This window comes from Ochotona curzoniae, unplaced genomic scaffold (genome assembly GCF_017591425.1).
Source record: "Ochotona curzoniae isolate NIBS_2020 unplaced genomic scaffold, NIBS_Ocur_1.0 contig_1302, whole genome shotgun sequence".
NCBI classification, from domain to species: domain Eukaryota; kingdom Metazoa; phylum Chordata; class Mammalia; order Lagomorpha; family Ochotonidae; genus Ochotona; species Ochotona curzoniae.
The window spans coordinates 18,606,764-18,629,950 of NW_024465035.1; the positions used below are offsets into that span (position 1 = coordinate 18,606,764).

A 23,187-nucleotide genomic window follows, 5' to 3' on the forward strand; every position below is an offset into this window, starting at 1 on the left:
TGCTGCACCCCCAGCACTGAGGCACTCTTGCCAGGGGATGCCCTTCGGAGAGTCAGAGCTGAAGGAGTTGCTAGGGGAAGTGGGCTGCAGTGAGGAACTTGGACCTTAGGAGGGGATGTCGTGGTCACCTCCTTCTCTGCCAGCTGCGGTTGCCCCAGCCTGAGGAGTGCAGTCCTTTAGTCGTGTCTACAGCCTGGGCTCTCCTCTCTGACTCTATCTGGACCAGAGCACAAGCTGGAGCTAGCTGTGTTGCTTAGGCCTTGGCAGAGCCTGGGGAGTGCTCTGGCGCTCTCCCTGTTGGCTGGACCATGCGATCTGTCTGCGCAGTCTCCACCCAGCCCCGCTGTGCTGCCCTAGGAAGCCACACATGCACCACTCATTCCCAGCCCCAGGTCCATTGACTTCTGCTCTAAATCCTTGTCGGCTTCTGTGAGAGGCTATTCTGTCTGGACTCAGGAGGGGCTGCAGGGGTTTAGCCCTCCTTGAAATGTCACAGAGGAGGCTTTGGGATTTAGGGGTTAAAGGAATGAGCAGTAACCAGTCTCGGTGGATAGCCGCCTGTTGCCGTGTCCTCTTGAAGGGGGCTGGTATGTGGTGGGGCGGACAGTCTTCTTGCAAGGCAGCATGAGGCTCCACTCTCATGAGTGCTTCTGGACTTGGTTTAGTTCAGTGGTCACAGAGGTGCCAGGATGCGTGAGTTGCCCGTCTGAGTGCTGGGATAGGGGTTCCAGCTCTGCCTCTGAATGCAGCTCCCTGCTCCTGAGCCCCCTGGAAAGCAGCAGCAGATGGCTCACATGTTTGCATCCTGCCACTCATGTGAGAGACCTGTCTTGGGTTCTGGGCTCCTCCTTTCAGTACCATCACAGTGAGGGCTGGGCTTTGGGGAACTCAGTTCAGTGGGCAGCACTCAACAGGGCATGTCTCCCCAGATGCTGGGCCTGTCCGTGTCTCTCTGAGGCGGGCCTTTTCGTGTCTCTCTGCATTGCCATTTGTGACGGGCAAGCCCAGGCTTGAACTCAGATGAGGAGCAATGTGGGCAAGCGAAAGTTAGTCGTGGAGCCAGCCATGATTGAGAGATGAAGAGAGGAAGCTGCCTGGGGCCTGGTGGGTTGGAGACAGCCAACAGTGCCTGGGGTCCACAGCTAGGACCCTGGGGCAGGCTGCCTGTGCCTTGAAGGCTGAGCAAGGATTGAAGGATGGAGGGAACAGAGCAGAAGGGGCTTGGGGTTTAGGGATGAGATGAGAAGACGTAGGAGCAGGAATATAGTTAGGTGGCCAAAGAGTGCTTGGAGAAAGGTTGCAAATGCAGACTTAGGGTTTTAGGTCCCATGCAGCACTAGACTGGAGCTCCTGTGCTCTATTGGTGAGTGGTTCCCCGAGGACACAGCTTTCAACAGTCTTGCCATTGTGGTAGGGTGGTGCTAGAAGTTCTCTGCCATATTTCAAAGATGGAAGACTTAAAATCTGTGTGTGTGTGTTTGCCTTTTTTTGAGAGACACAGAAATCTTTCACTTGCTGGTTTGTTCCCTAGATGCCCACAATGACTGGAGTTAGGGCAGGTAGGAAGCCAGGGAGCTGGCACTCAGGCTGGATCTCCTGTGTCAGTGTCAGGGTGTCAGGCACTTGAGTCATGGTGGCTGCTTCCCAGAGTGTGTGTTAGCAGCAAGCTGGCACCAAGAGCAAAGTTGGGACTTAAACCCAGGCACCTGCATATGGATTGCAGGTGTGTTAATAGTGTCTTAGCAACTAGTGTAAACACTCACCTTGGAGGTGCTGATGTGTCATTCCTTAATTTTCATGTTGTTTGAAGAAGAGGGAGAAAGAGCAAGAGAGAGAGCACTCCTGTTCCCCTACTTCACTCCCCAAGTGCCTTCAATGGCTAGGGTTGGGTCAGGCTTGTGCCAGGAGCCAAGAGATTAATTCTGGTCTCCCACAAGGATGGTAGGAACTCAAGCCCTCGAGCTGTCGTCTTCTTAAGCAGCAGTCAGAAGTGGGGCTGGGACCTAAACCCAGGCACTCTGGCACAGGAGTGCAGGCGTCCTAAGCAGAATCTTAACTGCCGTGTCAAACACTTGCTTCCAAAGTTGGAAGATTTCTGACGTCAGGAAGAACACCTGCATCATCGCAACTCAGAAAAGGCTGCACTGGAAGGAGGGAGGGAGGCAGGCGGGTCTCCAGATGTGGGACTGGGAGGGGAGAGGGTGGCAGAGCCCTGAGCTGAGGGGCCCAGGCTGCAGGACAGTGCCAGCAGCCCTTTAAGCACCAGTTCTGCCTGCAGACAATACCCTTGGCCACCCAAGGATTGGATTGGTGATGGGTGGGGGAAGCACAGTAGGGAAAGGGCATGCCCATACGAGGAGCAGGTGGCAGGTAGTTCTGACAATGACTCCTTAGAGTCTTGGACACTGCATAGTGAAAAAAAGAAAAAACTCGAATGGAAAGCAGACAGTGTGAGCTGAGAAACGTGTCCCCAGCCTCTTGAATGTACAGACTACAGAAAATGCCAGCAAAGCATGAACACGGCCAGACTGGGCTGCTTCATCTCTGAGTGGTGAACAGAGGCACTGGGCATGCAGGTGGCAGTGGAGCCCGACACTCTTGACCTGTCAGGGTTTCTGCTGTGTCTGAACAGCATGTAAAAGTCGGCCTCTCCATTCATTCCTTTCCTGGTTTGGCTGCCCACTGGCCTCTGGGGCCCCTTTGGGGAGAACTCTCATTGGTCCTGTGGGTGGCACTGGGAGCCTGATCAAGTACAGGCAGCAGCAGAAAGGTTCAGCTGGTGTGTCTTCCATTCATTCAGGGGTCCTTTGACTCAGACAGCAAGCAGTTGTTTCATGCCTACTATATTTGCGTTTCTCTCTTTTCCGTTTCTGCTTCTGAAGTGAAAAAAAAAAATGATTGGTGAATGAATGTTTTCAAGTAAGGCGGAGTGAGGAAAAGAGACCTTGGGTTTAATTCAGTTATTTCAGCAGTCATGCTGTGCAAGCGGTTCACAACCCCAGCAACACAGAAGCATCTTCAGTTCTTGTGGTTTGGCTCAACCTGGCCGGTGAGGTTTGAGGGCTTGTTCCAGTGGCCAGGGGTCAGCTGTGTGTTATCCTGGGCTCGGGTGACTTTGGCAGCCTTGCCCAGCTCCACACGTGTCTCATTATCCAACAGGCTAGCATGGACGTGTTCTCCGGCAGAGGCGTGACAGTGGGACTGGGGCCATTTGTTCTAACACGCAGTAAACATGAGTTTGAGTCCTTCCCACAACACTCCACAGTTGTGCCAACCCTCAGTGTGTGCCTTACCATGTTGTGGCTTGATGTCTTTATCTGTAAGATGAGGTTAATAAAATGTATCACAGGACTAACGCTGGAGGGCATCAGGTTAAGCAGCCCCCACAGGGCATTGGTTTGAATCCTGGCTGCTTCCCTTCCCATCTGGTTCCCTGATTGTGGTCTGGGAAAGCAGCAGAGGATGGTCCAAGTTCTTGGGCCCTTGTACCCACAGAAAGACCCGGAAGAAGCTCCTGGCTGCCAGCTTCAGCCTGGCATAGCTGGTTGTTACAGGTGTCTGGAAAGTGAACTAGCAGATAGAAGATCTCTCCCTCTTTCTGTAACTCTTTAAATAAGTAAGTAAATCTTTAAGTGTGTGTGTGTGTGTGTGTGTGTGTACAGAGATTTTTCTGTAATTTTGCCTTTCAAGATGAATCTTTTAAAAAAATGTGTCACTGGGCAGTGAGTAGTAAATACTGGTCACAATACCTCCTTTGTAGTATACGCTTATCCCAGGCAAGTGATTCTGCTAATAATCAGATGTAAAAGTGGGGAAGATAATGAAAAAATGAAGAAGAGCTAAAGACGCTCCGTAAGGTTAGGTGTTTGAGGGTATTCAGGTCCACACTTAGTGGCCATTGTGGACATTCTTACATGCATACAAGCTTCACACGGTGTTATAGACCTCACATTTCTGTCTGGGCCCTTGCCTCTCACTTCAAAAGCATTTTAAGCACAGGTACCAGTGTAGCTTACAAAGTGAGGAATTCACAGATACACATGTGCTCTGTTCAGAAATAGAGTGAGCCAGGAAAGGAAAGGTGGGGGATGCAGATCTACCTCCTGTCTGCTGTGTCCACGGGAGGAGAGAGAAGAGAGAATGAACTTTCCTTTTGCCAGGCTCCTTATGAGCTTAGAAAGGGGTGTGCTTGCATGTCGTGAATCTTCTCCCCCTCTCCACCAGCATACTCCCCCACCCCCGGTCCCAGGTAAGAGCCAGTCATTCCTGAGGAAGGGGCAGTTTGATTGACAGGTAGACAGAGAAGTGTAAATAGGGCAGGAGTGAGGATGTGGCTTCCAGCTCAGGAGGTTAAACTAGCTAGCTCCCTACCCCGTATTAAAGGGACTTCCATATGTTAAGTACAGTTTTTATGTGTCAGTGAAGAAATGAAAAGAGCTCAGGGGAGAGGAGAGTCATGGGAGTCATGGGCAGAAAAATGCAGAGTAAATCGAGTCAGGCCAGTAACCCAATGGTGAAGAATAAAGAGCTGGGGGCTGGCAGAAAGGCAGGGTGGGATGTCTCTCTGGGCATTAGAGCCGCAGAAGGGAGTGGTTTATTGAGCTCAGGAAACATTTGCTGGGTGCCTTCTATGGGCAAGATATGCTTCAAGATGCTGACAGTAAAACCACTATTCATGCTAATCCAGTGGGAGAGAGAGCCAGGTGGAGCTTGACCCAGAAGGAAATCGGAGCGAAGGCTAGCCTGGTTGGCTGAGAGCTGCTGCTACATGAGGTTTCCCCTCGGCCACAAGCACAAGCTCTTCTCTCAAGTTCAAGCCTGCCAGGAATTCCTGCCAACAGTGGCCAGCTTCTCATGGCCAAAGTAAGATCATCATGGTGGGCCAGGGAGGAAGCAACCACAGAAGTGTCTGGAATAGGGCTGGTCTTCACTCGGAAGCCATCCAGCCTGAACCCCAGTGCCTGGGCCTCTTTTTGGCATGTGGGTGTGTTCTTGGGCATGGCTGCTCCAGGGACCAGGGAAACACTGTGAACTGTGTCTTGTCTTGCTTGCTTCCTTCGGCCAACATCTGGGAAGAATTTGTTGGGGGTATAGCAGAGAAGGAAGTGAGGTGAAGGCAGATGTGTTGAGAGGCATCTTGAGACTGAGAAGCCAGCGGAAGTGGCTGATGCCAAGAAACTTGTTCTCAAAAGATAGACCCAGCTCTGTCCCTGGGCAACAGAAATGTACGCCTGCTTAGCATCCACTGAGTTCTGCACATCTCCCAGGCTGCATGGCTTACATAACAGCATCCTACATTAGTCCTCAGACTGGCTGGGTGGCTCTTGGCTGATCCCGAATGGGCTGTTACATATGCTGCTCTCTGCTTCTGCTCTAGCATGAGGCTGGTGCACTTTCATGTTGAATTTGCTAGGGTGACAGGTGATACAGCCACCGTCTCTCATTACCCAAGTAGGCTAGCCTTGGTGACAGAAACCCTGACGGAGTCACTGGTGTATAGCCATGCAAGTTGTCCATCAATCTCTCTCATCCAATCAAACCTCGTGCCATCATGTGTGTGAGTTGTCTGTTTTATTGGATGACAGAGATTGTATTTCAAATCTCAGAAAATTTAATTAAATCCCTGCTTCAAGTGGCTCACAATAATTCATTCTGCACAGATCAACGACTTACGTTTAAAGGGCAGGGCTGCAGAATTCTTAAAAGAGAGCAAAGAGGGTCCGACATGATGGCTCAGTGGCTAGATCCTCGCCTTGCAAGCACTAGGATCCCATATGGATACCAGATTGTGGCTTGACTGCTCCACTTCCCTTCCAGCTTCCTGCTTATGGCCTGGGAAAGCAGTGGAGGGTGGCCCAAAGCCTTGGGACCCTGCTCCCATATGAGACACCCAGAAGCTCCTGGCTCCTGGCTTTAGATCAGCTCAGCTGTGGCCGTTGTCATTTGGAGAGTGAACCAGCAGATGAAATATATTTTTCTCTACTTATCTGTGTAGATCAGATATGCTTTTCCAAGAAAAATAAATCTTAAAAAAAAAGGAATGGCACACTCTCTGTCTCTTCTTTCTGTATACCTGACTTTGCAATAAAAATAAATAAATCTTAAAAAAATAAACAGAATGACAGAATGGAGAGTGGAAGAGATCATCTTACACAACTTACAAAATATCAGCGCTGGAAGGAAGAGATAGACACATCCTACTGTGTTAGAACTTTTATAGAACAAAAGATGATGATGGTTCAAGTAGAAATGGCAAATGATTCTTAGTTAATAGATCTAAAGAACTTCTAAAAGCAATAAAGAAAACAATTTTCTAGTGACCTGTAGTATATGGAATACAGTAGCCCAATAAACAAACAAAAAGTATCTCTTCTCACCTCTAATCAGGGAAGAACAAAACGCTGCTGTCATATTCTTGATGTAATTTTGAGTATTAATATCAGAGTTGTGAAAATGGTACATTAAGGTTGTCATCCCTTGGAATTATTTGTATCCTTCAACCCAGCAACTATCTCCATAGGAGTATTCAGTCCAGGGCTGAAACCGTGGGCCTTAGGGGCCACGGATGGCAGGCTTGTTGGATGCACTGTCATGGATTCAGGCATGGGATATACTGTGCAGTTAGCCAAAAGAATGAGGCAGACCTGCCTGACACAGCCAGCTCTGGAGTCTTTGGACTTGAGAAAGGCAATCTGGGGTCGGGGGGCTTGTGGTGGTTCCCTGTCCCGATCTTCCTCCAGGAGTGAGGGTTGCCTTCCCCCTGGGGTCCTCAGCTGATGACTCCCTTTGCTACTTCCCCCAGCCAGCCAGCGTTATCAGGGGCCACTTGCTTCTATTGGCAGACCCTCACAAAGGCGTAAAGGCCCTGGCCTCTTGGCCTGATGTGGATGAGCTACAGAAGTGCACATCGTCTTGAGCCCCCTGTGGTTTAGACTGACCTGCAGAACCATCACAGCCCTATTCTCCCTTGGATCCTGCTCAGTCTTTCCCTTTCCCTGTGAGTTGCCCATAGATGCACCTGGTGATTCCTGTCCATGCACACGGGTGCCCCCTCTGTGCCCACCAAGCTATAGATTGATGCCATTTACATTTAAAAGTATCTGCGTGTTTTCACATATGCATGGGCACCACAGGTGTTTTCAGAGTTCTAGACAGCTGATCACCAGAAAACGTGTGTGTGTGTGTGTGTGTGTGTGTGTGTGTGTGTGTGTGTGTGTGTGTGTGTGTGTGTGTGTGTGTGTGTGTGTGTGTGTGTGTGTGTGTGTGTGTGTGTGTGTGTGTGTAGGGCCAGGTGCAGAGCTGGCCTTACATAACAAGAATATATTCTTGCATTTCTTTCCGGGGGAAAAGTGGCATCAAATGTGTTTATGGGAAAGAAGGGAAAGCACTTGAGTGAATACCTTACAGCTTGCGGATGAGTTTGTATTTTCCCTAGCAAGCCCGTGCTGCTTGGTGACACCTCAGGAGAGCAGGATTTGGAGAAGTTGACCCCAGCCTTAGCACTTGTCATCCTTGCCAGGGTTGTGTGTGTGTGTACATGTATGTGTTTGCATGCTTCTTGTATCCTGCTGTGCCTGCACACAGCCCACTCTCCCAGCCTTGTCCTCATCCTCATGGCTGGTCCTTTTTTTCTTTTTCTTGAAAACACTTTTTTTAAAGACTTGTTTATTTTTATTTGAAAGGCAGATTTACAGAGAGAAGGAGAGACATTAAAAAAAAAAAAAAGGTGTTTCATCTGCTGATTCACTCCCCAAAGGGCCGCCATGGCTGGAGCTGAGCTGATCCAAAGCCAGGAGCCAGGAGCACCCCCATGGATCTCCCAAGTGGGGGAATGGTCCCAGGGCATTGGGCCATCCTTGACTGCTTTCCCAGGCCATAAGCATGGAGCTGGATCAGAAGAGGAGCAGATAGGACAGTCAGGGCCCATAGGGGATGCTAGTGCTTAGAGGTGGAGGATTAGCCTGTTGAACTACCATGCTGGCCCTGTGGGCTGGTGCCTTGGTTGTCCTTTTTGCTCCCAGGCTTGTGGCATCCATGTTCTTCTGTGAGAACCAACCACTGACTCTGAATCTCTGAAGGGTAGGGGACCACCAGCCTCCCTTGTGGGCGTTCACCCTGTGGCCCTCGTGGCGTGGTGACCCAGCTGTAGACCAAGTCGCTGTGACACACCCTGGCTGTCAGTCCACCCGTGCGCTTCAGTTAATGTTGCTCTGTATCACCCAGTGGAAGGGTTCTTTAGATCTTCTCGTAAGAGGGAAGTGGAGTGTGGGTTTCCCGAGAATACTGCGCTTTAGACGCAGCTCACTTTCCTGGCTGAGCCGTGGCACGCAGGATTGATGTACCACAAAGGATGTGTGCAGCTGGCAGCACGAGGTGCCCATCTCAACTCCCACACCTCTGCCCTTGCTAGAGCAGGAAACTCACTCAGCTGACCCCACCGAGAGCCCGGCTGACCTCTCCTGCATCCTTCTGCTGCTTTAGCCATGGGGCAAAAACACAGAAGGCATCCTATCTGTAAGACGTGGGCCTTGACCTGAGCAGCAGAGATGGAAAGAAAGTAGCTGGGGTTGTAAAGTATCTGAGGTGTCAACGGAAAAAGAGCAGGGAGGATCCAGTGGTTGAGGTTAGCGGGTGGGCTAAGAGGGATGCAGACCAAGTACGAGGCAAGTGAAAGCTCCCATTTTTGTCTGGCAGAGTTTTCTGATTCTCCACACTTCCTAAAACTCTGTGTTAAGCTTGGTTTAATGCAGTGGAATACCAGAAGCAGTTTGCTATCCAGGAAACCACGCCTTGGGTGTGTTTGGGGAGCGAGCTATGCATGTTGAGCCTCCTTTCCAGCTCCACCTGGAGACAAGCCTTACGGGTGAAACAGAGGCTTGTTCAGAGTGTGTCCACACTGCCGGCTTTGTGTCCACACTGCCGGCTTTGTGTCACTGTGGGAACAGCGCAGAGACCCCGTTGCCTGCTCTGCAGTTATGATTCACCCCTCCCGAAAGATCTCTTTTTTCTTCACTTGCTGTCGAAAGGAAACTTAGGAAGATGTAGGTTTTGGCAGGCATCCTCGGGAGGTGGTAGCGTTTGTTGCTCTACCTCCAATCCTGCGAGGAGAGTTGGGGGCAGTTAGACATTGAGAGAGGCGGCCTTGTCTAACCATCTCTCCAGTGCTTTCAGGCCAGAGAGCAGTGCAGGTAGGCGGTGGCACACAACTGGTGCCTGAGCTGGCCCGGGACTCGCTTTGGGAGGGCAGCAGGGAGGATCCTGTGAGTTGGGATCCAGTGGACCGTGATGGTTTCAGAAGCAGATTGGCCCAATTCTTGTGGGGGGAGCAGGGGGAGGGGACAAGGCACTCAGGAGAGCAAACAGGGAGCAGGTAGCTTTGGGTAGCTCTATTCCAGCAGCCAGCTGTTCACCCAGAGTAAAATGGGGAGCAGTACTTCTCTCATGTGGCTTCTTGAAGTATTAAGTATTCATTCATCAGGTGCTCTGTGGACGTGGGCTATGTGTGTCTCTGAGCCCAGCTTGGAAGGAGGTGGGCCCCTGCTGTGCTCAAAAAGTAGCCCAGCTGCCCCCATGCTAGCAGCAGTTCCCGACAAACCAAGGCTGACATGATGCTTTTGTGTCTTTACTGCCATCAGCGTGACTTCAGCGGGGGATGGGTGAAGGGGGTGGGAAAGGGCTATCTCCAGAATCACTTAGTGTGGTCATTTCTATGCAGTCATTTCCTGGAGTCAGGACTTGGCATGGTGGGGCCCTTTTTTATTTCCTCTTTAAGCTTCCCCTACCATCTGTGGGTGACATGCGTGCAATGCAGCATGCACATGTCTTTCTCTGAGTGTGACGGGAGCCCCATTGGGAAGACCCACCCAGCCTCTCCCTGACAGGGACCGGTGTGCCTCTAGAGTCAGTTTGTGCCCTTGGGCATCTTCTCCCCTCCTCCAACCCTTTGCTGAATTCTTGGTCTCCCCATCCCTCAGTTCTGTTGCGGGTACAGTCCCAGAGTGCTCATTTGGGCTTTGAACCAAGCCACTTCCGTTGTTCATCCTGTGTGGGGGTCATTCAGAACACGTATGGTAAGAGATCCTATTTGTGATGCAGGCTTTTTTGTGGCATGGAGCAGGTGCCAGAATTTGCTGCCCTGTCCCGTGAGAGTCTCAGGGTTTTCCTGAAGACCTGCTTACAAATGTTCACAGCAGCGGGGCCACAGTCAGTGCAGGAGCTGCTAGCTACCGTGGCTACCAGCCAGCTGCTCAGGATGAGCTGGAACAAGGGAAGACATGACATTTAGATCATTTTAATTTGTTCCAATGGGCGCATGTGGCTAATGGCCACCATGTGGAACAGAGTACTCTGGAAAAGTGTTCTTGTCTGGGGGAAACCTCTGCTCCAAGCCTTAATGAGGACAGCCATTTTTGAACTCACAGATGCCTTCCTCATGGCCACCAAGGCATCACAGATATTTCTGTGTTCCCATGTGTTGGTGAGGCTGCAGTGCATGCTTTGTTCATGAAGATGTAGGGGTTTTTCTTGGCTGCCACAGCTCTTGGCATGGATAGAAGCGATGCTGAAAAGGTTGTCCACCTGGGGGCCCTTAGTTCCATGGTGACCACTTGGGCTCCTGGGGAGCACAATGGTGGCTCAGGAAGGACAGCAGGTGCCCAGAGAGGTGTTTACTGCTGCCCTCTCAGGCACAGATGCTTGAAAGTCACTGCTTTCTGGATATGACTCTGCTTTTGAAGAGCTGTGTCTGTGGGCTGGACTCAAACAGCAGCAGGGCCTGTGGCTCCCCTTGAATTCCATAGAGGATTCTGGAGTTTCCCCAGAGGCCATTGATGAGCAACAGGCAGGTGGAGGGGCAAATAGTCCTTCCCGGGACAGAGATTCCCGGTCAGGAAGTGGGTAGCTATGGAGGGGTGACATGGAGCAGGACTCCAGTGCAGGTACAGAGTAACATAAGGATGGAGTTGATGGGCTCAGCGAGGAAGGGAGGAGCAGCCAGGTCCTCACACCTGATGGCGGATGAGTGTTCTTTCTGAGGGATGTCTCACTCTCTTCCTGCATTCCAAATCTGGGAAAGCCCTGCCTCCCACATCTGGGAAAGCTCCGCCTCCCAGGTGCATCTGTAGGCATTCAGCATGAGGGCGTGGCTCCACATTAAGCACAGGTGAGGACTCTTGAAAACTAGCAGGTGGATGCACCATGACAAGTCTCTTAAGTGGGGAGACAGGGGTCCAGGTGTGTGGGCTGCCTGTCACAGCCCACAGGTGACACTGCGGAGTAGCTCCATGGACCACAAGGGGCCCAGGCAAGAGAAGTCAGGGAGAAAGGGCAACTTGGATTTGTTTCTGTGGCAGGACCAAGGGGTCTTTGTAAAGAAAAAACATCAGGTTTATCAGGAGTTGTCTTTCATTTGGGAGTGATTCTGTTCTCACCACGAATGGTCATTCCTTGGACCTATTTTTGTCCTGGCCAGGCCTGGATTTACAGTCCTGACTGGGGACTGTAAATTAAGGGGTTTATCCAAATTGCAGCTGGGGCTGCTTTTCAGTAGCACATTTTTTTGTTCACACCCTGGACCTGAACTGATCTCCCCACATAGTCAGGTTGCTTGGCAGTACATGTGGTTTTCTGGGTGCTCGTTCAAGCTCCTGGTTCCAAGAACATGCTTCCTAAAGTTCATGGTCACATTTCCCTCATTTGAGAGAGTTTGGTGATGTGGCATAAAAGCCTTAATCTTTTGTCTTATCCTTTCTGACGTTAGGAGATGTTGTTAATTTGTATACTGTAAAGGTTAAAACTAGAGAGATCATGAATGCTGTTTCCTGAGCATAAAATCCAACTCTTCCCAGAGACAGAAGATGCTGATGTGGAAATGAAGAGCAGTGCAAGCGCAGAGCTGCTGGAATTGGCTCAGCGCACGGAGACTTGCAAAGCAAACAGGATGGTCTCTGCATCCGGCCACATCGAGAAGGCTGGGTCATGGGCTCCAGAGGGTTCTCGGCCACTCAGCAAATCGTTTTGGACAGGTTCACTTATGGGACCCAGGCCATCCACTAGTATTTGTGAATCTAGATGACTTTGCCCTTGGTGCCGGTCATGTTGCATTTAAAGTTTCTGGAGTTGCTTCGCTTTGCCAATAAAAGGCTTTCACTGGACTTTGCAGTGACGTGGTGCTGAAGACATAACTACTGTTTTATATACTGAACAGGTCCAGGTCTTTTATAGTGTGTTTTATAAGTCTAGAGACTTTCTTTTTTTCTTTGAGGCTTTCTTTGAGCTGCCAGCTTTAGGCAGCATTGAAGCGGAGATTGTGTGTCTTTGGAGTTTTTCTGACTCTAGAGGGAAGTGCAGCTGGGAAGACAGATGGACCCCAGAACTCCAGTGTCCTGCCCCCTGAGCTTGGCATCTGGTGTTCTTTGCAGGGGCCTTTCCCCTTCAAAGTCTTGTAGCATGAAGGTGCAGGTCACCATCCCCCATGTGTGCGACTTCAGTGATGTGAATGTGTTGGACCCTAACTTGCATCCACAGCTGGCACCATACCATCTGTTCTTTCCCCAACCTTGCTGGGAGCTGGGAAGTGTGCCTGCTTGGTTCCCTGTGCTGTGAGAAAAGCCTCCTGCCCTTGCACTGGCTGTTCCCAACTCTGCCCCTCCTACCCCCATGACCCGTTGAATTAGAGAGAGAACAGTGTCTCTGCACACCATTCCTAAAACTGTTCACCTAAACTGTTGACATATGTCTTCTTAGAGTTATAGAGTTAGATTACCCGAGAAACAGCCAGGTTCAGCAAAATCATGCTTCAACGCTATAAACTGCTAAATACTAAAATTAAGATAGACATGAGACAGCTGAGTAGTAATCTATAGCCATTTTAAGATGTATAGAACCCAGTTGTATGTAAACTAATAATTGAAATGTTAATGTAGAAGTCACAGGATGTGGTTCAGAACTTGCATTCTTTTTTCCTCTCTTTTAACATGTTGGTTACTCAATACCATGTCAACTAATTCCGTAATATTATAAATTGTTACTGATGTAATGTTGGGGCTTTTAATTGATTGGGATGATACTGTGTCAGCTCTACCTTCAGACCAGAGATGGTCTCACCAAGAAACCATTGAACTTATCGGGACAATAAGATACTGGACTTTATGCTTGGTAGATGCTTGCAATGAAAGAATCTCAACTGAATTTGAACTGTGGTAATGAAACAAGGTGGAGGAATCCACCATGGGGGGGGGCGGTTGAGGAGGGGGGAAATCCCAGTGCCTATAAAACTGTGTCACATAATCAATAATAAAAAAAGATGTTTCTCCTTCCTGTGAATTTTCATGGTATCTGTTTAGCTTTGTATTGGCACTGTGGGAAAACAGATCCTGCCTTACCTGAGCAGATATCATAGCTTCCCTGATCCCCTGAGACTAGAAGATACCCTCATCACCTTTATAAACCCACACTCTGCCCTACTCAGAGTACATTCTAGAATGAATGAGAGTTGTTTTAGCATCACATCGTTGTGCCAAAAACTATTAACTAACGATACATTACAAACATGTGTCTTCTGCTTATTTGAGGTCACAGCCCTTGCATCACACTTACAGATTCCATTGGCCGGCAATGGACAGGGCACAGGCCTGGGCTCTGGTCCTGGGACCTCTGCTGGGTACCTGGGAAGCTGGGCACTCAAAAACTCAAGCAGCACCTTGGTGGGGATGGCTGGGGAAGGCTGGGTTTGGCACCTGCAGTGTGGAAGTCCCCTCAGGGGAGAGGATTCGACTACATTTTCAGTGAGAGAAGTAGTAAAATGGAGAGGGAGGTGGCTTGCATCCATTTTGGGAAGATAACAGTCTGCAACAATAAGGAAGTACTCAAGAGTGCCACCAACAGTGCTGTCTGCTGGGACATGGAGAAGTACTTGGGGAAGCTGGGCTTGTCCACCTTGAACTCTAGCATGTATGGCGGGGGAGAGGGCCAAAGCAAGGTTCATGAATAGTGATGAGCAGCTTTGTTTTGGGGGAGAAGGAGGGACAGGTCTGGAATGTCTGGCTGGGTTGAAAGGCTTGTTTGTGTCTCATGCATTCAACTTTAGGTTGTTGATTACAGGCCCATTTCATTCCATATTTTTTTTTTAAAAAAAAAGAGTTATTTTTTATTTGAAAGGCAGAGAGAGAGAATGAATCTGCCATCTAGTGGTTCACTCCCTAACTGGCTACAAGGGCCAGAGCTGGATTGGTTCTAAGTGGGAGTAAGGAGCTTCTGCATCTCCCACGTGGATACAGGGATCAAATACTTGGGCCATCTTCTGATGCTTTCCTAGGCACATCAGCAGGGAGCTGAGTTGGAAGTAGAACAGCTGGGGCTCATACCAGCACCCCTATGGGATGCCTGCACTGCAGGCAAAAGAGTAACTGGCTACATAACGCCATCAGCCCCTTTAATGCCTTGTTTACTTGAAGGGAAGACAACTTTTTTTTTCATCCTGTAAATTAATTAAAAATCACATCTTATCTTAAGTTTGAACAGTTTGTGTCTTGTGGCCAGTTAGGGAAGAAAACAAAATTGACTAAATACAAGAGACAAATTAGATTGGGACATGAAGAATAATTTATATTTCTTTCATTATATTCTTGTAAAAATTCCAGAATGGAATGAGAATTTATAATATTCCTCATTACGTCGCATGATTCCTCTAATAATCTCCTGGGATCGTATCAGTAAGCATAAAATGATGCAAATACAGTTAATGTGTTTTAGTCGAAACATCACCAACAGATATACCTATGTTGAGGTGATAGCAGATAATCTGCTGAAGTGTGTGTGTGTGTGTGTGTGTGTGTGTGTGTGTGTGAGAGAGAGAGAAAGAGAGAGATTGACTGGTTGATTGACTGGTTGATCAAGGTTGTCTGGACCCAGGATTCTCTGTCAATGCGGTGGATGTGGCAAGCAGGTTACAGATCTGTCCCGGCCCTTGCTCTCCCACAGGTGTACCGAGGAGCAGTAGATGCTCTCCCCAGCAGCCAGCACCAAAGTGACTGTGCTCCACCCTGAAACAGTGATCCACAGCCCAGTTCTTCAATCCTGGGGGGCACTGGGATGGCTCTGAGTCCAGTCCTGGAGCCTGTCGTAGGATGTAATGGGCAGTATTACATTTTGTGAGGACTGAAGCATTGTGGTGCTAAGGCATACTGGGATGCCTTCTCATTGTCCTTTCTTTGTGGGACAACAGTTCTTAACCATTTCTGTGTGGACCCTTTGACAGTTAGGAGCTGCAAATGGATTCTTCCCAGACTGATGGGTTTAGGGACATACCATGAAATAGAGCTGTAAGCATCTTTCTTATAAGCTACATTTGTGATAGGGCAATATCCCTGCTTTTTATTGATACCGTAAATAGTGAGTTCTGCTGAAATGTTGACATACTGATCAATTTCAAGTACAGCTGAAACAGGATATGAGCGTATTTCAGCTGTTTATTGATGAGTGTTGTGGGTCTTCCTAATATTTCTGCCTGCATTTATAATGGAAGAAAAATGCTTCATCTCCGCATTTAATAGAAATGAAATTGTAAAATTGTTTTCCCTGGTCTAGCTCACAGAGCCCTGAATTCTCTGTGAGGTTCAGAACTTCTGGTTTAAAATATAATTTGGGGGCAGCCATTTAGCCTGGTTGTTAACCTGCCGATTAGGATATCTGCATCCCGTATTGGGGGATTCACTTTGGATTCCTGGCTCCAACTTCCTGCTAGTACTCACCCTATGAGGTTCTAGTATTTGGTCCCTGCTGCTTGCATGGCAGGTCTGGATTGAGTTCTTGGCTTCAGCTCCAGGCCACTGTGGGCATTTGGGAAGTGAACTAGTGGGAGAGAGCAACACAAACTTAATTGATTTGTGATGACACTAGATTACCCAGAGGATTAAGGACCTCAGTTTTTTTTTAAGATTTATTTTTATTATTTTTTTATTGGAAAGGCGGATATATAGAGAGGAGAGACAGAGAGGAAGATCTTCCGTCCGATGATTCACTCCCCAAGTGAGCACAATGGCCGATGCTATGCCGATCCGAAGCCAGGAGCCTCTTCCGAGTCTCCCACGTGGGTGCAGGGTCCCAAAGCTTTGGGCCGTCCTCGACTGCTTTCCCAGGCCACAGGCAGGGAGCTGGAAGGGAAACGGGGCTGCCGGGATAGAACCGGTGCCCATATGGGATCCCGGGCGTGCAAGGCGAGGACCTTAACCACTGTGCCACCGCGCCAGGCCCCGGACCTCAGTTTTAATTTTGTGGCTCTTCCAACTTATGGCCCTTTTCTTGCAGAGTTTTTATTTTTAGTTTTTTTTTAAAGACTTATTTATATGAAATATAGAGTTATAGAATGATGAATGGAGAGAGAGAAAGAGGAGTGAGTGAGAGCAAGAGAGCGCATTTCCATCTGATGGTTCACTTCCCAAGTGGCCACAACAGCCAGGGTTGTGTCTGTCTGAAGCCAGGAACCAGGACCTTCTTTCAGGTCTTTCATGTGGGTGTGGCTCCCAAAGATTTGGACCATGCTCTGCTGCCTTCCCAGGCACATTAGCAGGGAATGGGATAAGAAGTGGAGCCATGCGCCTGTGGGATGCTGATGCCACAGGTGAGGGCTGAGTCAGGGGCTCATCTGTATCTGTACTCTGCTCCCTGTGCCTGAAGACCCTATGCATAGAGACCTGACTCTGTTCTTTGGAGAGTAATGAGAAAGGCAGTGTCAGCTTGTGGGTAAAAGCCATGGCGAGCAAAGGCAAGTGTTAACATTGCATGTCATCCCCACTCTTGTCCAGTGGGGCTGTGGAGCTCCTGGTATTTGGGCCAGATGTGAGCTCTTGACCACCCTCACACTGGCTCCAGCTTTTTCTCATCTTTTAGAGTATTTAAGCCCACACATTCAGTCTCGGTTTGTCACTTTGTGTCTGACATCTGTGCCCCAGAAGCTGATGCGGAGAGCTGGAGAATTTTTGTCTGCGATTTGCTAGGCAAGTGCTGGCAGAATTGAGGGCACAGAACTGGGCAGGAAAAGGAGTAGAGAAGGGATGTGGTCACGGGATGTATCTAATCAGAGCCAAACATCTCCTCAGATAACTGCAGGAATGACTGCCCAGTGGCCCACATATCTTGGGGTTGGCCTGTGGAGGGGCAGGTGTCTAACTTAGTTGAGGTGGCTACTATTTTGTTGCATCATTGCACTGCAGAAGAGGCAGCTGTGTGCTGATGGTACCACTGTGTGGCTGGGTGGTGGTGGGGACAGTTGGGGTAGAGCAACTCTGCACAGGACCTGCCCTCCTCTCCCTTCCCCACCCCATCAGTCCTGAGTCCTTTGCCTGAATGAATGAAGCTCATGGTGGTTCTCACTGTCACCGTATGGAAAGTCTGCTCCTCCTCGCTGGTCGCTGAGACCTGGAGACCCAGTTCCTCCCTACTCCTCCTCCTGGGGACCTGCCTCGCAGCCCTCTTCCCAGGTGAGGCAGTGATGTTGGTGATGTCCACCATGAGGCTTGTCCAGCCTGGAGCTGTCCAAGGTGCTTGCCATCCTTGTCTCTAACCCTCCCCCCACTCTGCAAGGTTGGTTCTCACAGCCCATTGTGCATCTGACAGGTGCAGAGAGAGATTATGAAGTGGCCACTGTAACACGGTTTGCAAACCTAGAAGCTGAAACTTTCTCAGACTTGGGCTGCTGGTGGTAGAATCCTTGTTCTGCCTCTGTCCCTCAGAGGGGAGCTGTCAGACCACTTTGCCACCTTTCCTAACTCCATGGTGGCCCTCCCACAGCTGCCTACTGAAGGGCCCCCTCCTCTCCAGGGTCCCTGATGTTTCTGTTCCTTTGTCCTCTGTGTCAGGAGCGACTCCTTCCTCTCCAGTGAACTCATTCTTCATCTGGGCCCCTGCTCAACTCTCTTCCTTCTTTGCTAGTTCTCTTATACCGTGAATGGTACCCAGCCCTGACCTGTCCGACAACAACTTTCTCAGTATGCCTGGGGAGCACAAGGCAGGGCTAAGATCCAGCCTGGCTCACAGGCTCTAATACATTTGTAGGCCATTTCCCAAGTGTTCAGCTGGTTGCTGTTGAATGTTCCCAGATAAAGCAAGGCATCCATTGCAAGTTTAGGTGGCTGCGACTGTGATAAGACATTGAGCCCAAGTCATGCATGGTCCTAATTAAATCTCAGATCTTATTAAGAGGCTTTCGATTTGCTTCGACTTGCCTCCTGCTGCCATGATGGAACTCCAGAGCTCAGCTGTGCCTGGGAGCCAGCAGGGTCTGCCCAGTGTTTGTAATTGGGCACATGGGGCACAATTGGAGAGCAGCCTTGGCCTCTTCTTTTCCCCCAGGAACCCTTGTCTTGTAGTCAGTTGTGTTTTTTAAAAAAGAGTTTCATTTCAAGTGATTTCTAGAATTGTCTGCCTTGGTTTGGTTGCAGGTTTTGCTTGTTTTTTTTTTTCAGTGTGCCAGGCAAGAAATAAAACCACACTTGGCTCCAGTTTATTGTCTTAGAAGATGGGAAAGAGCTTCTAGCTGCACCGGTGGAGTTTTTTCAGTTACCAGGCAGTTTGGACAGATTTTCAAAGCAGAATTGCCATTTCAGAATGATGGCAAAGATAGCAGTGGCTCCCAGTCATTGTGCCAGACATGTGCTGTAATTGTGAATCTTATTTATAATGTAAAGGCATGAGATGTTTCATATATGTACATCTTAAAGATTTTATTTATTCTTATTGGAGAGGCAGATTTATGGAGAGATTGAGAGAGAGAGAAAAGGATCTTCCATCTGCTGGTTCACTCCCCAAGTGGCTGCAATGACCAGAGCTGATCCCTTCTGAAGCCAGGAGCTTATTCTGGGTCTCCCATGCAGGTGCAGGGTCCCAAGGCTTTGGGTGGTCCTCTACTGCTTTCCCAGGCCACAGGCAAGGAGCAGAATGGGAAGTGAAGCAGCTGGGACACAAACCAGCACCCACATGGGATCCCAAGTGCACGTAAGGCAAGGACTTAGCCATTAGGCTACCTTGCCAGGCCCAAGGTGTTTAATATCTTTTACCATGACCCAGTTCTGAAATCTCCATTCTTTTTCTTCTCTGTCTTCCCTCTGGGCATTTCCTATAGATCTTTGGAGTCGTTCTCTTCTGCATATTCAGTCTCTACTTTAAACATATTTTACCCCCCTGGGAGTGTTTATCCCGGTGCTTAAGATGCTGCGTTGGGGAACTTGGGTTCAACTCCCTGCTCTGACTCCTGACTCTAGCTTCCCTCTAGTGCAGACCTGTCAAGCAGGTCGTGACATAAGTACCTGGGTCCCTACCACTCCCCTGGGGTGTCTGTGCTCCTTGTTCTCTTCACAGCCAAGCCCAGTGTTGGTGGGTGTTTGGAGAGTGAAGCAGTCGACAGGAGCCCTCTGCCTTTGTGACCATTCGCTTTTCTTCTTGCTGCTTTAACCACTGCCTCCTGCCTGTTCTCAGAGCTTCAGTAGCTCAATACACCAGTGGGACCTGCCGATGCCCTTGAGGATGGGGGTGATGCCCACGGTGCAGTTCACCTCCCGAGTCTGCAGTATCATCTTCACAGTGTCCTGTGGTTATTGGAAGTTGAGCTTAGAAACTCATGCTTGGCTTGAGCTGCCACTTGCTGATAGCAGAGCCCCTCATCCCACCACTGCCTACGAGCCTGGGAATACTTCCGGGGCAATGTGCCAGCACCTCTGGAGGTTTTCTCTCTTCCCCTTCTTATGTCCATGACCCCAGATTCTGCAGAGCTAGCCGTCTTCACAGTCTGCTGATGCCCTGAAAGAGAGGCGTGTGTATGTGTGTGCGCATGCTCACGCATGCACATATGCATGTCTCGAGGATTTGGGATTGTTGATGGGTAGGTAGATCTTCCGCAAGGTTCTGTGTTGTTACTGTGCATGCATACTCTTTAACTCTCAAAAAAAAAATCTTCCAGCTTGACACTTTGACAGCAGCTGACGCCCTGATCCCCTGTGGAAGCCTCTTCCTGTCCTGCCTCCCTCAGCCTATGTCCACCTATTTTGTCCAGGTCTTCCGTAACTTCTGATCCAGGCAGCAAGAGGGTTGTTCTGCAACACAGCCTCTAGCACTGTGACTCTTGGAGGATGACCCGCACCCAAGCCACAGGCCCCTTGAACCTGACTTCAGCATAAGCCTCCACTCTGCCCCTGGCAGTCACTACCTGCACCTCACACACACCCTGCATTCTCTCCACTTGTGCACTTCCTGTGGGAAGCCCATCAGCTTTCGCTGCAAATCCTGCATCCTTCCCATGTGCCTCTGGTGCATGGCACACAGCGTCAACAGTGCTTGCCCCTTGCTCCTCCCAGCCCTGCCCACTCATTCCCCAGAGGTCTTTGCATCTGTCTCCCAGGGGCACAGCACATTGCCTGGCATAAAGTAAGCACCCAGTAAATTGCAGACAGAACACATGTTGGGTTCCCTATCAAAGCCTCAGCCGCGGTAGGCTCTGCTGCCAGTCTGGGGTCCTGGTCCCTGGGGGCGTGTTCTCTTTTCAGAAACTGCAGATCCCTAGGGCTTCCAGCAGAAGGGAGAGTCAGCCTCGCTAGCCTGGCCCAGTCCATGTGTGTCCTCCTTCTAGAAGCTTGGCTCGTAGTGCTGCTTTTCTTCTTTCAGGCAGTGAAGTCTCACCAACTGTGGTCCACACCGGCATCTCTGTCCGCCTCGCCATTGCAAGACTGAGCTCTGGGAAGCTGTACTTTCAGAGCTGCAAAGGAGACTTCTGGAGCATTGCTGTACTTGCTTTGCCATGCAGAGAAAGCCAGGGCTCCTGATCACGTCCCCCTCCCTCCCTGGGGTGTGGGTGCCTCCCATCCAGAGCTACTAATGCAAAGCAGCTTCTCAAAGTTCTTACTTCAAATGTGCCCATGTGGTCGTGGCCGGAGAGCAGCACCCACTTCCTCAGTGTTGAAATGTGTTACTCATCCCCAGTGAGCTCAGTGTGGGCTGCCCTTCTCGGCAGCCAGGACTGCACGTTTAGAAACAGCTGCCCTTTGGAGCCCTGCTCTCCTGGTTGCTTCTCAGCTGTTTGCAGCCCTAGTGCCCAGGATAGCTCTCCTCTTTCTCGGGATGCTCTACAGAAAAGCAGTCATCCTTTGGGATGGAGGTTGGGGGGCTGGGTGGGTCACCAGAACCGAATGTGGCTGGGCTTTTGAGTGTTTGTCTGTGGACCTCCAGGAAAGTAATTTTGCTTCTGGCTGTGGGTATGAGTGTGGGTCACCTACACACCTAAGGAAGGTGTGAAAGTCGCTTGAGCTCTAGGGCATCTGTTGTGGCCTCTGTAGAGGGGCAGTAACTCCTCAGCATAGGTGTGAGGTGTGGCAAAGATGGCAGGAAAGTGCTTGGAAAGAGCTTGGTCCTGGGCTAGGGGATTCATTTATTCCAGAACATTCTTGCTTGTCTGCTAACTTCCATCTCTGCCCACGTCACTCTAAGAATAACAACTTGGATTCTTGCAATGGGAGACATTTAAATCCAGAAGCACAGAGGCATTTTTGTGTAAACATGCTAAGTTTACATGTATTCATGAGTTTCTATGCCCTCAACAATCAGGAGCTTTTGGTTTTTATTTTTTTGATGAGGCGGAGTGAGAAGAGAAAAATCAGTATATTTTAATCTTCTAGTTTATCCAACAAATTCTTGCAAGCCCGGGAGCCAACTCTGGGACCTGGGAGCTGGGCTCTAGGGTTGCCATCACACATGTGCAGCAGGAACTCAACAACCACCTCCCGTGTCCTGCTTCAGCAGGTGGCAGAAAGCAGGAGCTGGAGCTGGGACGTGAAGTTGAGCAGTCCAGGATGGGCTGTGGATGTCTTCACTGCCCAGCTGAATGCCTTCCCTCACCCACGGCCTTTACTTTCTGGTTAGTGGAGTCTGCAGGCGGGGAACATCTGGACCCCAGGTGTGTAACTCATTCCCAGAAAAGACATGGAAGATTTGTTCCTAAAATCTTGAGTTTCAGAGGATCTGCTGGAAATGGCTTCTCTACTGTGTCCACGCCTCCCCTCTGTACAAGTGTACAAGTGACACTGAGTCTGCTCCTGGCTGCCTGCTTTATGACACACAAGTAAAAATCATCTGCCTGTCATGCAGGCTGCCCCTCCAGGCATCTCCACCCTGCACCCCAGGGTAGCAGCTGCAAGGTGCAGCCACTTCTACCTCCCCAGCCCTTGCCACCTTGCCCCTCTCCTGGGCACAGCTATAGCAGATTCTTGACCTGCTCACCGGTATCTCTCATTGTATCCCCCTCCAATAACCTGCACCCCAGGGGAATGTTGACTCAGAAAGCATGAGGCATTGCCCTTTTCTGGGAAGCACTGACTTTAAGAAGAGTAACCAGGAACTAGCACTGTGTTGTAGCCGGCTATCTTCCATCTCCTGTACCAGTATTTCAAATGGACATCATTTTATGTCACAGCTGCTCCACTTCTGCTCCAGCTTCCTGTTTATGTCCTGGAAAAACTCAAGTCCTTGGGCCCCAGTACCCACATGGGAGACCCAGTGGAAACTTCTGGCTCCTGGCTTCTGGTTGGCTCAGCTCTGGCCATTGTGGCCATTTGGGGAATGAACCAGCAGGTGGAAGATCTCTTGCTCTGTCTCTCCATCTTTCTCTCTCTATAACTCTGCCTTTCAAATAAAAATAAATTTTTTAAAAATAAGTAACTGTAGAATGTTGACTAGGGCATCCTCCCACCTACTTCATCACAACCTCATTGTTATTAATGCCTCTTTCTGCTCCGGTCTGCCTGAGCCAGACAAGGGACAGCCCATGACACCCTCAGCTGTGTACCCACAGCCCTGAGGCTGGCCTCTGTCTGCCTCTTCCACTCCCTAGTGGGGCCCCTCCTGCTCACCTGCACCCCTATCTTTATTCTAACTCATACAGGACCTGGAGTCCCCAAAAGGCACTGGTGCTCTATGTAGAAAGGTCAAGACCTATAGAGGCAAACAGGTGCTATTCAAACTCCCTGGGCACTTGGACCACAGTCCCATGCTTCCCCTGTCCTTTGCTGCATCTCCCCTCCTGCATGGCTTTCAGACAGCCATTCCCTTGGTTCTTGATGTTTTCAGGTATCCCAGTCCAAGCCTTCCCTATTGCGTGCCACACCGGGTCCCCTACTATCTTTGGGTCCCATTGCTATAACACAGAAC

General features: G+C 49.8%; 1 protein-coding gene across 1 annotated transcript in view; it reads left to right on the top strand.

The window, feature by feature from the left end:
* The window catches only part of ITGA9 (integrin subunit alpha 9), a 240,981-nt gene that overhangs the window by 114,240 nt on the left and 103,554 nt on the right, over positions 1-23,187 (top strand). The window lies entirely within an intron of this gene.